The sequence below is a fragment of the Triticum urartu genome, chromosome 6A (assembly GCF_056163025.1).
Source record: "Triticum urartu cultivar PI428250 chromosome 6A, HENAU_Tu73, whole genome shotgun sequence".
NCBI classification, from domain to species: Eukaryota; Viridiplantae; Streptophyta; class Magnoliopsida; order Poales; family Poaceae; genus Triticum; species Triticum urartu.
In genome coordinates, this window is record NC_141878.1 from 510649655 (window position 1) to 510655747 (window position 6093).

General features: G+C 57.6%; 1 pseudogene; it reads right to left on the reverse strand.

The window, feature by feature from the left end:
• Positions 1 to 2738: 2738 nt before the first annotated feature.
• On the reverse strand, positions 2739 to 4493 carry LOC125514508 (3-ketoacyl-CoA synthase 5 pseudogene; annotated as a pseudogene).
• Positions 4494 to 6093: the final 1600 nt, after the last annotated feature.

Below are 6093 nucleotides of genomic sequence, written 5' to 3' on the forward strand. Positions count from 1 at the left end.
TTTTTTTTGTTGAGGATCAACCAGACTAGTCAGTCCAAGACCAAGATCCAGGTGAGCAGAGCCCAGCAGTAGTAGTTCATCGCAAAAAAAAGCCCAGAAGTAGCGTAGTGTGGCCCAGCCCGCGTATCTCTTCACTAGCAACGTTGCCTTCAGCCCCTCAAAAAAAAAGCAACATTGCCTTCTCCACCTTCCCCGCAGTATTCCCTCAAAAAAAAGAAGAAGAATAAGAAGAAGCACAACTTCCCCTCAGCACGGGTCAGTGTTCAGTAGAGAGAACAGCTTGCCAGTGCCAGCATGCCAATGGCGGTGCAGGCGTGCCACTTAACAACGCGCGTGCATTTTCGATTCTAGATCCAGGTCAGCTTTTTTTAGAACGAAGGCTCGCGAAAAATCCGGCTTTGAATTAACAAAGGCATCAACCGGCCAGGAGTTACAACAGACAACCCAACTTACAACGGTCAGAACGATACAACGGGGAACACTGGAAAGCCTACTCACTACAACCTCCGCAAGCTGCAAATGAATTGCAGCTAGCACAGGCCAATCACTCCACACTAGGATCACATGTAGCAGAAAACGAAGCAGCACAGCAGGACATAGCCGACCTTCGAGAATGTACCGTGCTCCAGAAACACCTAGAGAAGACGGGAACCAACATCTTCCGTCTCAATCACCGAAAAGGGACCCTTCCCCCTCGCCATGGCACATAGGCACCGCACCATCGGGATTTCGAGAAGCTCACCCTAAAGCTGGAAGAATGTCGCCCTCGCATCACAAGGTGGACGTAGGATGACCACATCGATTTGGAATATGCCGCGCCGGCTGCTCCGCCACAGTCCTTGCCCAACTAGTTGGAGACGATCCAGGTCAGCTGAACCTGCAATTTAGCTGCCAGTTCAACCACGCACAAACAAGTACGAGGAAACTAGTAACTCTGGAATCAGAGCAATGTGTACGGAGTGCAATACTATGCCTCACCATCCTTTTTTTGATAGAGTTTTTGTGACCACGTGGACGCCTCCTCGTGGTCGGCAATGTTTGCACACGTGGTACTGGTGATATGCCATGCGTATATTCAGATCGTCAATATCCATCGGCATTTCTCAAGAAGCCAAATTTGCTGATCTTGTCTGTATAATGTATATGCATGATGTATCCGCACCCCACATAGCACATATATATCCACGCAGCGATGCATCTATCGCTATTGCTACATCTGCATATTTGGCACGAGACAAAAAGAGAGAGTATGCAGTCAAAGAAGCAGTTGGCTCATCTGCATGTGCTGCCAGAGATCATCAGATATGCATATGTTCAGATCAGTGTATACAAAACGGCCAGCCTGTGCGTCCGGGATCGCCCGAAGGAGCCTAGGGTTTCCGATGTTTGGCGTGTCTGCTCTTTTCCTCGGCAGCCAGATCGCCACACTGTCTCGTACTGAAACATCTCCTTTCGGGTAGGGGATCGCTGCCTGTGGCTCTCCCTTCTTCCTGCGAGAACCACAAAGGGCGGAGGATAGCAACCGGTGGTTGGTGCCGATGTTTCCCCGTGTTGGTCGAACCGAGCAGTACATTTCGGCCATTTACTCCGGTGACTGACTGTGGTGGTGGCCGCGGTTGGGGCAATGCGACTGCACATTCATGCCGCTCCGGCGCAAGGAGGGGCCCTGGACGCCGACGGGCCGGCGAGGTGGCGCGCCAGACGGCCGAGCTGGACTGCGCACGCGGCGGGGACGGCGACATGCCACCGGTTGTCGACGCCGATGGCAATATGGCATGCGCGGCGCGCGCTGCCGATGGCACGCGACCGCTGGGCTTGCCGATACGCACAGCGCCCCTGGCCGGCATTGATTGGGCTCGCACGCGACACGTACGCCCCGTCCTGCCGTTGCCGCATCTCGCGCATGCATGCATGCAGAAGACTGGATGGTCAGGATGAGCGAGCGGGGGGGCGGCCGTGGCAGGCCATAACTCCAGGCCAGCGGCGGGGCAGGACTGCGGCCGCGCGTGCAGGGATTGAATTAAACCGGGGTGGCATGTCAGGGCGGAAAGCGCCGAAGCGGCGGGTTCAGACAGATCCGGTGAGTGACTGTCCGTCCGTCACCGCGGCGCGCAGAGATGAATTGATGGAGCAGGGCTGGGTGGTAGGTAGGGCACTCACTGATGCACTGGGCGAGCGAGGGCGAGCCAACTCTCTCTCTCTTTTTCCTCGTCTCATTAACTCGTAGGACGACGGAGCAGGGATGGCGAGAACATTATCGAGTCGTCCCAGAAACAGAAACGGAAACGGAGGGACTTGTGTACACGATACTGGCAGTCTGGTACTACTGATCATCACGCCAATTGAGCGTGCGGTACGTAACGGCTAACGAGTGTAAACAGACAGGGCAAGCGACCGAAGCAACCAAGCCACCTCGTGCGTGCCGCAGCGCACAAGCACGAGCATGGTAGATGGGGCAGAGCACGGCGGCGAACCGGCGACGGAATCAGTGCTCCAATGCAAAACCCTAGCTACCATCGCCCGTCGGGACCTCACGTCTTCTTCTCAGTCTTAGACTTGTCTAGATACAGAGGTATCTAGACCTAGATACATCCCTATCTAGACAAATTCAAGACAAGTCTAATTCGGAAGAGTAAAACGTTTGGTGCGTGGGATCACGTAGGGGCGAGGTGGGGAGAGGGGAAGTAAAAGGGAGAAGCATACATCAATGCAATGCAACGTGGAGAGAGAGAGAGAGATGAGATGAGCTCACTGGATGCATGCAGCAATGACTAGTTTTACGTACAGAGCACGGGTCGATCGTTGGTAGAGTATTAGCTAGTGCTACCACCTAGTGGTGGCTACTGGAGTGTGTGGACTTTTCTGTGTACGAGCCAACGTGTGTGTACGAATGTGCACCAGACGAGCTGCCGGGCTGGGTTGGGTTGGCTAGGCTAATGCTTGAGCACGTCGGGGATGTCGACGGGGTAGCGGTGGACGCAGGCGGCCCAGGGCCCGTCGGCGCCGCCGGGCGCGGCCGGCGGGCGGATGCACTCCCAGGCGGCGCTGTTGCACTTGAACCCGGAACCGAAGCCGATCATCCACACGCGGTCGCCCCTGCGCATGCGCCCCTTGGCCTCCACGTAGGCCAGCTCGTACCACAGCGAGCTGCTGGACGTGTTGCCGAACCGGTGCAGCGTCATCCGCGACGCCTCCACCTGCTCGTCCGACAGCGTCAGGCTGCGCTGCAGCTCGTCGATCACCGCTCGCCCGCCCGCGTGGATGCAGAAGTGCTCGAACGCCGTGCGGAAGTCCGGGATGTACGGCTTGATCCCGCGGCTCACCACCTTGCGCGCGATGAAGGACAGCGCGAACAGCAGCTGCTCCGACGCCGGGAGCACCAGGGGCCCCATGGCCGTGATGTTCGCCTTCAGCGCGTCGCCGGCCACGCTCATCAGGTCCTTGGACAGGTTGATGCCCACGTTGGCCCGGTCGTCCTCCTCCTGGTACACGCAGCGGTACGCGCCGTCCTGGGCGCCCGTCAGCGTCCGCACCACGCGCGCCAGCCGGAACCGCGCGTTGGCGCCGTTGGTGGAGAGCAGCACGGCGGCGCCGCCCATGCGGAAGAGGCAGTTGGGCAGGAGCATGGCGCGCTCCTTGCCCATGTAGTAGTTGGGCGTGATGGTCTCCGTCGACACCACCAGCGCGTTCGAGCCCCTGGGCGCGACCTGGAGCAGGTTCCTCGCGAGCCCCACGGAGATGAGCCCGGCGCTGCAGCCCATCCCAGCGAGGTGCACGTTGCGGACGTCCTTGCGGAGGTTGTAGCGGTTAACGATCATGTCGGCGAAGGACGGCGTCGGGGCGAAGAGGCTGCAGTTGACGACGAGGATGTCGATGTCCTCCGGGGCGACCTTGGTCTTGGCGAGCAGGTCGTCGATGGCGGAGAAGACGATGAGCTCGACCTCGGCGCGGGAGGACTCGAGGTCGCGGGACGGCGGGATGTAGTGCTGCGCGTAGGGGAGGCAGGTCTCCTCCCCGAGCCCCGAGCGCTCGAGCAGGCGCGACATGAACCGGACGCTGCGCTCGTCGAAGCCCGGCCAGACGCGGGCGTGCTCCTGGAACGCGGCGAACGGGACGCGGCAGCTGGGGCTGGTGCGGAAGCACGCGTAGTCCACCATGTACACCGCGCGCGGGCGGAGCTTGAGGTAGATGGCGGCCGCCGCGGCCGGGACGAACGCGGCCAGGAACATGTGCACGGGCCGGAGCGCGCGCAGCCGGGCGAGCAGCTCCTCGGGCCCTAGCTCCGCCGCCTTGAGCAGGGCCGAGGCGGCGAAGGGCACCGCCGCGATGGCCACGATGTTGCTCACCGCCAGCTGGTACAGCCGCTTGAGCTTCGCCGACGAGCTCATGCTAACGGCGCCCTCTGTATCGCTTGCGTCTGTGTTGGGAGCAGCTGTGGCTTTGTGGCCTCGTGGGTGTGTGTCGCCTGGCTCGCGGTGGGAGGCGAGGAGAAAGCCGGGAGGGAGAATTTAAAGAAGCCAAACTCGGGGTGCCGGACCCCGCAGGTGGGGCCCGAGCCTGTCGCCCCGAGAAGAGATCACGCTACAGAAGCAGGCAGAGGACTCACGATCCTGACTTGATGAGTCGGCTGTGTGAGTAGGTGGCTACTCCCCTTAGATTAATCAAGTCTCGGTCGACTGCGTAAAAGCCCTTGGATCTTTGCGAGTAGATTTGTGCTGCACCGGGCATCATCCGACGGCCCACGTAACATGTCGTCCCACCGGCTACCTTAGGGCATCTTCAAGGCGACCCGTAAATCGCCCGCATCCGTTTGTGGGACTGTATCTCTAGATCGTCAAAGTCAAAGTCATCTAACGCGGGACTGTATCTCTCTGTGAGACGGTCCGGATGCGTTTTCTCCGGTAAACCAAAGTTAAACATGAGGAGATTTGTGGAAGTTCGGACACCAGACATGTAGGACTACGACACCCTCAATCCACCCAAAACCCTTCTTGAACCCACGCCTTCATCCTCCCCATTTTCTCATTTTCCTTCTTTCTCTCCTGCCTTCGTCACCGCTTCATCACCCCGTCCGCCATGCCACACCCCTATCGGAACTCTACGCCTCTGTCACCTCCAGCGCTCCAGCAGGGCTCCACCTCGCTTGTCCTCCATCGCCGTTCAATCCATGTCCTCCGAATACTCACCATGGCCGACAACTATTCGATGTATTGGCGTAGGTAAAAAAGTTTTCCCTTTTTTCTTTCTAGCAATGGATTCTCATTTGGAGTACATATACGAGCAGTATGTTGAGTCGTGCGACGGCTTGTCGGACGAGGAGGAGTACTCCGATGAGACGACGATGATGCAGGCGGTCCTTGAAGACGCGGATCGTGCAGAGGAGTATGCTCTCAATTTCAGGGGCTCAATCAAGGGTCTGAGTGCTCAACCGCAACAGGGCGCGCAGCCATTTGACACTGATGGCTGACTACTTTGTCCCCGATGCACTCTCCGCTGACCATTTTTGTCGGCGCTTTCGGATGCGCAAGACTGTCTTCGATCATTTGTACTATGGCGACCGGTCCTATGATGACTACTTCATCCTAAAGAAGGACGCCGTGGGAACGATTGGGTTCTCTGGTTACCAAAAGTGGACGGCCGCACTTTGCATGCTTGCATATGGCACGACCGCTGATTCGTGTGATGAGTACCTACAGATGTCTGAGAGCACATGTGGAGATGCCATGGTCAGGTTTTGCAACTGCAGTGGTCGAGGTGTTCAAACCTCAGTACATGAGAGAACCAACTGTGGTAGACACAGAGAGGCTCTTGGTAATCTCAGAAGCAAGAGGGTGGCCAGGCTTGCATGGATCTCTTGACTGCATGCATTGGAAATGGAAGAACTTTCTGAAGGCTTTACAAGGGCAATATTAGGGTCATGTTAAGAAGCCCACCACAGTACCTAAAGCAGATGCATCACAAGATCTTTGGATTTGGCACGCTTTCTTTGGAATGCCGGGTCTCACAAAAAATCAATGAGCTGCAGCAATCACCGTTGTTTGCGAGGTTGATTGAAGGAAAAGGATCTCCTTGACACTATACTGTCAATGGACA